This window comes from Accipiter gentilis, chromosome 34, assembly GCF_929443795.1.
Source record: "Accipiter gentilis chromosome 34, bAccGen1.1, whole genome shotgun sequence".
NCBI lineage: Eukaryota > Metazoa > Chordata > Aves > Accipitriformes > Accipitridae > Astur > Astur gentilis.
The window spans coordinates 3527116-3538565 of record NC_064913.1 but is presented as its reverse complement, the minus strand read 5'-3'; positions in this window follow the sequence as shown (position 1 = coordinate 3538565).

Below are 11450 nucleotides of genomic sequence, written 5' to 3'. Positions count from 1 at the left end.
TGGGTGCTTGAGGCCGCATCCCCACCCGCAGAGATGGGTTTTACAGGCTCTTCAGGCTCGAAACGAAAGCCACGGAGAACAGGTTGGGAGCGGAAAATAGCAGTCCTTAGTGCTGGAGATAGAACACGTGTCATTACCCACAACGAAGGTGAAGTCACAGGTAAACGGGATGGGACTGCCGTGGTTTCCCACACCCATTTTCTGTGTGTTCTGCTTTGGGATTTCCATTTTATTTTAGCCCTATAGTAACAGACCTCGTACCGTTGCTACAACACATCTCTCAACCTAAGTTGAGGTCTTGGGCCCCAATCCAGTTTGCTCCATACAGCTTTCCGAGGACAAATCATGCAAATCTTTAGTGTTTCTTTTTCTGGTAAGCTGCTCACTTTGAAAGGTACTTCTGGAGTGAGACCTTCAAGGCTTTGTAAGCTCATGGGAATTTCACAGGAAAGGTCCGAGGGGATGAGCCACCAAACAGACCCCTTGTCTCCCATTGAATGAGCACTTCTGGAAGGCTTGTCCTCCCGAGTCTGTAGGTAATCCTGATGGTATTGCACCATTAGGACATGTAGTTTGCAGGTAAATTTATAGAGAAGCTTGAGGTGGCAGTTAGCCATCATTAAACATTTAATCATTAGCATCATTAAACAGTTGAAAGCTTCCTTGTATTGTTTAATCATGTACTTTTCTTTCCCCACACAAATTATTTTTCTGAACCTTATACTTCTGTGTGAGCATAATTATTCACGTTTGTAATGTACACAAGTCTAAAAAGACAGACAAAAAGCAAACGCACAACAGCATTGCTTGGTGAGGTTATACGCAAATATCCCGTGAGGATTTGTGACACTAAAAATCTCCGGTTGAAAAGGGAGGAATCACCTTAATTTGAGGTTATCTGGTGACCCAAGAGGTGCCAGAAAACGTGTTGATTTGTGGGGCTGTGGACAGGACTGGCACAGAGACGGTGGAGCCACAACCAGCGCCCTGCGATTAGCAAGGGGCTTCTTACCCCTGAGATCTTTCTTTGTAAAGTGGGCATTGGAGACTGCTTATAATTGGGTTACTTAGAGTAAATTGTGAAGGAATAATTATATCCCCCCTCCAGCTTGGTGAGTGGTTCACTAAGCCCTGATACCGTTCCCAAAGCCTGCTGGGCTGGGTAGATTGCGCTGCTTTTCCAGTAGATGAGGGGAAACAAGGAGCTCACATTTATTTCAAAAAGCATGATCTCATTTCCTTCTTCTGAAGCTCCACCTGAATCTATACAGGGGAGTAGAACAGTCTGTGTAAGATGTTAGCTGTATGCACTTCAGAAAAAGCGACTAGTAAGACCATAAACAGCAGTTCTCCTCTGAACTACATTTTTTTTAAGATTAGTGGATCCATGGTTAGGGATTCTCTGCAGCATTTTGGTAGTTTTGTTTTTCGTTTGTGGAGACACTGATGGCTACGAGACATATTGCTGTGTTCATTAAGAAAAAAAACCAACCCCAAACCAGCACAGATTTATTAACGGATTTCTAGCAAACAGGTTTTGCCAACTAGAACAGCCACGACGCAGCAAAAAACCCCAAAACAAACCCTCTGGGGGAAATCCAGTTTTCCAAGTCCTCTTCACAAGCACTTTGATTCAAAATACCATTGCATCCTTGGTTAGTACATTTTTCCCATGAGTACAGGGGTAAGAGCTTGGTAAGGTTTACTAAACAGTACTTACTACAAATGAAAACATAAAGAAGGGAGGGAAGGTGTGTTTGTAACTCCGGTTATTAGTTGTGAATTGAGCAAAAGGACTTTTTCTTTACTGCCAGTGTGTGTTTCCAGCAATGTAAGAAGCCCTGCTGAGGCAGGAGGAGCGAGGCAGCTTTTCTGCTCCCCAGCCCACCACGCTCACTGGGAGTCCCGTTTGCCCAGTTCAAGAAGTATTGCAGGCAGGGCTGGCGGGTTGGCTTGCTGCAAGCCAGAGGGACGTGAGGCGTGTTATTCACTTTGAGCTATGTGCTGCTTCGTCAGAATGACAGTTCCTATCAGGATCGCATTCAAATCCTGAATTTTCTCACAGTAGCCTTTGCTGACTGAACAGAACGAGCTGCTTAATAGCTTCACCTGGCAAGGCACAGAAATCATGGCTGGCATGATTAATACTAATAAAACTGTATTTTATTCTTGACGTTTTGTAATCAAGCTGGTTTCGACTTGTTCATTCCTTTAAAATATGCATGCCAGTTCAAACGAAAGCTAAAGAGAGCCTTTAACAACTAACGATGCCCGAGCTCGGGATTGTGTCGGCTGCTCTGCGCCTTCTTGTCTCATGTAACAGCAAAGGTTACTTTAAATGGTGGCACTTTCTCATCTGCCTTGTCCTTACCGCATGAGAACAACTGCAAGGGGAATGCTGTGAATCTCCAAGAGCGAGAGGCATAAGGCTGGGTTCAGTCATCTTTGCCTTTCAGGTGGTGAAAGCACGACAGGAGGTTTAAAATGCTGTAGAGCAGGCACCTCTGAGCTCCCACCTCTGTCCAGTCCCACTTCTTGACTCCTGGGCTCCCCATATGTGCAGCAGTGGCTGAGGTAACGATACAGACTCTGAAGATTCAGGAAATTCAGTCTCTAACTAAGGTGAGTTAAGAAACATTCACGACATGCAGCTCAGCTCCTAATTGTCCAGGCCAATTCTCTTACTTCAGGTTGATTCTTCCTTCGAGGCACGTAGCCCTGGCCAGTTTCCAGGAGGGATGCTGAGACTTCTGCTCTGATCTGACGGTACGTTTGATGGTTTCTGGAAAAGCTGATGTCTCTACGTGCATTTGACAGAGGAACAGTACAAGATCCAGGGACGTAGAGAGGGGAAACAGAGTACGTTCATGTGGCTGGGTCATGGGAATTACAGGCAACAAGCTAGTGCCTTGAAGCCTCAGGGTCCGTTTTGGTGGATCCCTACTTCACTTTCGTACAGGGGACCTGTTGCTACTGTTAAAGGAAGAGATGGGAGATGTTGGAGGATAATCCCATTTCAGTGGAGGCATTCTAGAAAAAGGTCTGAAGTTGTAGGTGATGACGAGTTTTCCACTTCTCTTTCCATTGACCTGTAATTGTGATTTCTCCAAGGAAATGTGAGCAATTTTGTGGACCCTTGTTTTTCCCCACAGTCTGTTAACATCATAAAGGAAGATGTGAAGGAAATCGTCTATCAGTATAAACAGCTTGTTTAAAAGGTGAAGGCTGAAATTACCTGTGTATCTGAATTGACTCGTTCCATGGGGAAACATAAAACAATTGCTTCTGTACTTCAGTACAATGACGTGGTCTCTCTGATGCTATATGCTATAGTATCACTCACTCTCCACACTTTTCCATGCACGGCAGTTTTCCCTGACCAAAGGTGGAACAGACCTTCCCGTCGTCAAGGCAGCAATGTCTACCTGTACCTAGAGTGTGAGAGTTTTGGGGAGCAGCACTGCAGAGGACGTGCTGCTGGTGGAGGTCATGGGTCTGAGAAAATCAGGGACGAGAGCTGTAAAATAGGGTTCGCAAAACTGGAAGGTTTGTGATTTTGGCGTAGCAACGAAGGGAAAAAATAGTTTCATGGAGCTTTTCAGGAAATGGCCTTTATTTTGTAAAAATGAAGTCAACTAGTCTCTGAAGGTTAATATTGAAAAGAGGACGACTGATTCTTTGGTAGTGCATTTCATTAAACATTCCCTGGCTGGCTGTCATCTCTGATCAATGCTTCTGTACAGGAACTTCACCGGCAGATAAAACGAGCAGACATCACTGAAGCATGGCAAAAGGAAGCTACAGTACAACCTCCAGTGCAGAACAGTTGAAGAGAAAGAAATGAAAAACACTGTAAACTTCTAACTCACCGGAACACTTATGGAGGAGACAGACTGTGGTAACCCAGCGTGCGGGTCACCTACAAGATAGTGCTAACCTCTGCTCTTTTCACTAAACTCCAGAGGGTCTTTCATTCCAACAACCCACACGTCACCAGTATCGGACGCATCCCTATAAATAGCAGAATAAATTCAGCACTGGGGAATGAGGCTACCATCCAAAATCTCTTCATTTTGTATCACGTTTACCTGGGCCCTCACATCAGTACAGCCAAATTGCCCCAGGTTACACCAGGCTGGCAGCTTACACCTTCTGCCTACTCCCTCTGTGTAAATTATACAAGAGGGTCCTTGGTTTTGGGGGGCTATTCCGTGTCAGAGAATAGGGTGCTCGTCTCTGCAAATACGGGCGTATTCCAGTAGCCGCCTCTGGGCTTCTGCTTTTAGGTGCTGCAGGACCTGAGACAAAACCTATTTGCAACAACTGGAAGAGTTCAGATAAATCACAGAAGCAAAGGAAAATTCTTGAGGGTCAGGAAGGTAGGAGGACGTCCCTCCTCCTCTTCCCGTTGAATACTTTGGTACTGTGGAACCAGAGGACTGTAAGGTGGGCAGAGGGAGTTCTCCTCCTGGCGATCCCAGTTCAGCCCGGCAGGAGAAGCCGGCCCAGCCCTGCTGTCCCAGTCCTGCCTCGGGAGTTCTGTAATACCTTCGACCAGTCCCCTTAGCAAGCAGAATTAAACGGCAAGTCCCTCAGGACACAGAGCACACAGACCTGTAGCAATAATGGAAATACGGCTTAAATTCTTCCACTGGTGTTATTGCAACATTAAGACCATAGCAGAGCTCAGCTGAGGCAAAACACTTTGGAAATCTTACTGTATTTAGTAATTCTGTGTTTTTATCAGGAAATCGCTTCTGCTCACAGTCAAAGGCCTGCAGGTTGTTTTGGGTCTGAACACTTTAGGCTGCTTAGGTATTTTTGTGTCCAAATAAATTTTAAATGTATTAACGTTAGCAGATGAAGAAACTATAGGTATCTAATGGCAAATTCAAGGCAAACAAATGCTTCCTTCGATAGTAAGCTGTGCTTCTGTCAACGGGCACCAGCCGATAACTCCGTTCTTTGTAAAAGAAAACTATTTTGCTTCTTTTCATGCAAAACGGAGGACAGGATAAGCTAAGGTAGCAGGACAGAGTACATTTGCATAGCTGTATGAAAATAACAAGCTGATCGAAAAACCACGCAAGATTTGTGAAATGTTAAGGCTAGGTCCTAGACTGCTGCTTGTCATTAAATTTACTTTACCGGTGACGCGATGCCACACGGTGAAAGTGGGTGAACAGAGCGAAGCCGTTCCGCAGAACTCTCCCACCGCCGGGCAAATCCCCGTGCTTCGGGAAGCAGCACTGTAGAGACGACGGATTTTTGGCTCAAGTAGCACAGCAGGAAAGGCACTTTCTGGTGGATGCCAGTGGGATATAAAACTGAAATATTGATCGCCTTCACTGTTTAATTAGTTGATGAGACATTTTATAAGACTGTATAATTGCATAGTCATGTCACTTGTCCGCCACGTGATTAGTGTGTGGTTAAATGGCTGTTATGCATCAAATAACCCCCAGCGGTATCGATGAGAATATCGTCGCTCACAAATTTGGCACACCATTTTGAGAGTCACTGCTTGTTCAGATACGTTTCTAGGCTCAGGTAAGTGGTCAGTTCACAAAGTTCACACACCGTCAAGCCAAAACATATTGTTGCCATGAACTGGTCTCACCTCCTGTCTAATTTAATTATGACATCTTCCCTGGCTAATTCTCATATGAATTACAGTTTATCTTTTAGACAAATATCCAATCATGGTTTCAGCCTTCTATCTGTGTAATTATAGCCACTCTCTAAATGCCCATTTCACCTGGAGAACTTTCCGTTTGTTTTCAGCCTGGATTGCTTTAGTACTATATAATTTAAGGAGTTTTACTACACCCAGTTTCTGGGTGCTGCAATTTTAAATAGCCTAATGTCGTGGTTTAAGCCCAGCCGGGAACTAGGCACCACACACCCGCTCACTCACTCCCGCCGGCCCCAGTGGGGTGGGGAGGAGAGTCAGAAAAAAACCCCCAACTTTGGGGTTGAAATAAGAACAATTTGCTAACTAAAGTAAAATAAAATAATCTACTACTACTACTACTACTAAAATATAATAATAGTAATGAAAAGGAATAAAATAAAATAAAATAAAATAAACCAAGAAAAGACAAGTGATGCACAGTGCAATTGCTCACCACCTGCTGACTGATGCCCGAGCAGTGATCGGCCCCTCCCGGCCAGCTCCTCCCAGTTTATATACTGGGCACGACGTCCTACGGTATGGACTATCCCTTCGGCCAGTTGGGGTCAGCTCTCCTGGCCGTGCTCCCTCCCAGCTTCTTGTGCCCCTGCTCGCTGACAGAGCGTGGGAAACTGAAAAATCCCGAACTTAGGATAAGCGCTGCTTGGTAACAACTACAACATCAGTGTGTTATCAGCATTACTCTCACGCTAAATCCAAAACACACTATACCAGCTACTAGAAGGAAAATTATCCCTGCCAAAACCAGGACACCTGTCTGCATTTATTTCTTTAAAACCTCCTTTGAAGACAACTGAAATGCTTTTTCTGAGCCTAAAAATAAGTACCAGGGTAGGGATGATCTGAACTGATGGCAGTAATAATACAATCCTTTTCAATTAGTCACTTTATGTTTGAAGATTAAGCACAATTCATCGAAGATAAAACCAATTACAGAATTCAGGCTGCCATTAAATGATATGTTTATTTGTGTTCCTTAATATGAAATAAGCTGTTGCATTAATTAATTTCTTCTTTTCAGTTTGGCCACTTAGAGAATTCTTAAGCACTCGCTTTTCTCCTATGGCAGATAATGGTTTGATAGCACCAGTAACTTAGTTTTTTAGCATAAGTATTAAGCGAGCACATGGAAGGTTTACTTTTTTCAGTAAAAGGAACAAGGTCAAAAATCTCAAGAAAATACAAGGTAACAACATTGCCCTGTTACAGTGGAAATAACGAAGAGTTCAGGGAAAAAAAATCTGAGACACAACATCTCTTTCACTTTAAATGTGCCAAATATCAGGAGCAAAATATAATCTATTGGCTATGAAAATACTGACAATCTCTAACAAGGAAGAAATTTGTGGCAAAAGTCACTAGACAGGGTTGGAGAACATTTTGGGTTGGAGAATATTTAAATTAAGCCCTTGCGTGTTTTGGGAATTTGGACTTTATTCTCCTTCTAAAAATGCTATTACAAGCTCACTCAAGCCACGTGCTGGGCAAGGTCTGCGTTCCTGCGATTGCACGCAGGGCTGGAGGCAGGAGAACAGTTTGCCTAAGTATGATTTAAGAGCACAGGTCAATAAAGTGGAGCACGTTGAAATCAAGCTCTAGCCTGCACTCTAATGCAAAAACATCTGCAAGGAAGAATTGGGCAAACTGTTTTCAAAACTACACGTGGGTTTATCCTTGCCTCTGTCCTCTTGAATTTTTTATACCTTAGGAATGAAGATAGTGTCTCACATAGAGCAGTAAGCAAAGGCAGATGACTAGCCGTTTTTCATTGTGGAAAAAAATCAAAATATATAGCAAAAAAACTGGCTTCTTTAGATGTAAGAAAGAAATAGGAAGGGCATCTAAGCTTAATGTCTAGATTACATTCTTACTTCAGATGAGTTCTGAACCCAAGTGACATATATGTTAATCCATTCCAAACCAAACCTATCTGAAACTAAAAGTGGTGTATTGCTCATAAATTGATAGGCAACCCAGTGTGAGAGTATTTTCTTGTTTAACTTCACACTCTGAAGTACAATAAATTGAATTATGCTTCCCTTTTGTCTTGTGATAATGGCTTCGGGCACTTCTTAGGGCTTGGTTGGTGGTTGTTTTTTTCTGGCATAGCTTTGCACAGGTTAAATCAAGTGTAGAGCCTCTCGGGCACACACCACGGCGGGTAATGTCAGATGCTGACAGCCGTCTCTTTGTGTTCTTACAGCACCTACCAAAAGACATAGGCTTTCCAGAATTCCAGAGATGAATTATACTCCTGCTTCTTATCCCCACACATCATGAATCCTTTCACTTTTAAAATTATATTAGGAGGAGACACTGAATGCGACGAGATGACGCACATACATTGGGAGCGCCAGAACCAGCGGCATTTGGCAGTTAAAGGCAGACTGAAACTACTGTTGCTTCGGGGGAGTGTTTGAGTGCAGCAGCTTTCAACAGGGGAATGATTTCAGGACCTTGGAATAATGAAATATCAGGGTAACGAGTAGTGGTAACAGAAAGGTCGGGATGACAGAAGGCGTTGCTTTTCCAGCGCTGGGCTGAACTCTGCAGAAGTCACTGTGGCGAGAGCCCTTCGGCAAGGAACAGCAGAGTGCGGCCGCTGCTGTTGCCCCTGTGGTTGATACCAGCCCAGTATTCGTAAGAACTGGCGACCTGGGCTGTTTCATGGGGATTTTAATGCTTTTATAAATGTATAGCTGTGCTGGGTTGTAAGGGTAGTGGTTGCTTGATGCATTTATCCAAACAAACACGTGGGGAACCCAAGAGGTTGTATGAAGCCTGTAACTGGGTTAGTTGAAAGACAGAATTAAAACCAGCGTATTCCCCACAGCTGCAGAACCAGAAGGTTGGGGTGCAGAGCTCGGCCTTTGTGCACAGGCGTTTACTTCTGCATTACGTGCATGATGTCGTTTCCTAGGGCCAGCATGATTTTTTATGATGTCCTTCTACCTTCTGAGCTTTGCAGCTGGGGCTGCGGTTGCAAAGTCCTTACAAAACTAGTTACTGAAGTTACAAGAGGATATTAACAAATGAGCACCAGAGAACTTTTCTGACTCCTTTCTACTGACATTTCCTCTAATTGCCGAATGCATTCATATTTTTTTAAAACCACTGTCACCCTTGTTAGCGGTGTGGGTTTGAACCTCCAAGACCGATTTGGACAGTGATCACATTGCAGAGTTTAATTCTGCTTTATGCTTGTTTGAACAAAGCCACAAAAAAAGCAGCTACCAGGCAAGAGAGGTGCAAACGAGTTATACAGGGCTTCACAGGTGGCTCTGCCAGTCCAACCGGGTAGCTCCCCAAACTGGCAATTGTTTCCCTATTGGTTGTATTCACCTTTCCAAACCCCCTTCCCTCAACACGGGTCAGACTGGTTCTTCCACATTTCAGCTAAACCCAGTCTTTTCTTTTTCAGTGGGCCACCCAGATTAAGAACCTGCACTTGCCCTGCTCTAAAATGGCAAATCCCAAAGCGGGGCAGAGCCAACATTCCTGCTAAAAGGTCTGCTACAGGGGGATACGTTCATTCTAAAGATATTTTCAAAGTGCTAATGTGTATGAGGGTACTACTTCATATTAGCAGCCAGTCACCTGGAGGGTTTCCTGGTCAGAACTCACATAACCATGCTCTTCTGCTTTCCTGTGCATCCGCCTTACTGTGTTTTAAGGAAAACTGTGACATTTAGGGACGTGGTAGAGTCCCCATCACCAGAGGTTTTCAAGTTGCAATTGGACAGGGTGCTAGATAATCTCATCTAGGCTCCCTTTCCCACAAAAGGTTGGACGAAATGATCTGTCAAGGTCCCTTCCAACCTGGGATGTTCTATGGTTCTCTGCTTTAGTAGTGGCAAGATATTAAAATTGACCCATTTTTTCTCCTGGGGGATGAAGGTTGTAGAAAAGCTACTGAATAAATGCTTTCTCGGTGGAATTTCTTTACTGAACTGAAGTTTTACAGACTCTGGAGTACTCACGTACAAGCTGCCATTTGCCTGGCAGCTTTACTTCCACATTCCCGTATTTTGTTTTCATTTGGGAGTTGCATTAATATTGACTGAAGGTGGCTGTGGGCTCAGGAGCACTGCAGGGATCCACATCATCTGAATGAATTCGTGTACCTGCTCTGATTTACACATTACAATAGGCCCATAACTGTGAGAGCTGCACCCCACCCCGCAATAGAAGCAGAATTTAAATTGAAAGCTATTATCCAGTTAGGGCAATAGCCAGAAGCAGAGACTGTAATGTACCTAAAAAGCTTTAAGCGAATAAACTTTCTGTAAAACAGGTTAACTCCTGCTTGAAGAAGAGTGACTTAATGCAATTTAAAATGCTGGATAATGAAATTTAAAAAAAAAAGCCGGAGTGAGGACCAAAGCACTGCTGGAGGAAAACAAATCCTATTTACAAATCTGAGATGCCCAATCCTAACAGATTTTAACATGAATATCAATCTACTGCCTCATTTATCTGGTGCCCAAACTGGGTTCTGTAAAATATCAACAGTATTTCAAGATGTTTCAGCCCTTTATTGTCAGAAAGTCAGCCTTCTGAATATCAGCTAGTCTTTAATACCCAGGAAAGGTGGTATATCCCCTTCATTTTTTATACCACTTTCTTTTGTTGTCCCAGGGAACTGTGGTCTACATCTGCAATGATGGACCACTCAACAGCAGCATGCGCAGACCCAAGACAATCTACAGCTGTAACAATGGAGCAGAAATACAAAAAAAATAACTGAATATTGGTGACTCCTTCAACACTCAGGATCAAGACACCAAGCCTAAGCGAGACCTGCCTGAAGATTTCTCATATGCAATTATGTTGTAATCATACTCTTACTTGAACTTCTAACACATCTAGAAATCAGGCCAAGAATGAGGATCGGTGCTTCACAACTGTAACCTCTTCAGTTAAAAAACCAGAGTATATCCTCTTGGTGCTGTGGAAATATTGGGGCCACTCCAGTAGGAAAGGAAAATCAGCGACAGAGTTATCTCATATACTAAGGTTACTGATGGCTCTGAAGCAAAAGAAATATTTGAGTGTTTAAAGAATGGAATTAAATTTCCTTACTGCAATGACCTATTCTGCACCTTCAAATCTATCACCATCCTTGGTTTTCTCCTAGCTCCTCCTCTTTTTATCGCTCTCCCTTTTTACTTGCTGCATTTTCTGTCTCTCCAGGTAGCACGCGGACAGGTAGTATCCCTGTCTGCTCCTAGGAACCGCTCCTAGTGACGCACGCCCATTTACAGGCAGTTTGTCACATTCTGTAACTTCTTCCCTGTATCCCCTACTTGCCCCCAAGCTGACAGTTTTACAGCTACTAAATAGTTAAATACAGCTACTAAATAGTTAAATGTAACAATATTTGCCTAAGTGATACTCCACTCAATATAATACACCCACAGTTAGCACAGTCCTTTCCAGAGTTCAAGAGAGCTCAGATCTTTCTAAATACTGGAGATTCATGAGTGGCAGTTTCAAAAGCAACTCAGTGTCATCACTAAGACATGACAAATAAAAAATTCTGAATAACGGCCTTTGAAGGTCCTACTTACAGAAGTTCATTCATATCACATTCATTCATATGATAACAGATCAAAGCATTTCATGCTGCTACGAGTTTAAAAACACAGATGTCTTCTTGCTATGCCAAGCTGTTTTTCACACAAGACCCATATTAAACAGCGAAAAGCTGACCATGTCCACTTCAGTGTTTGAAAGCATACTTTGTTTCAGGAAA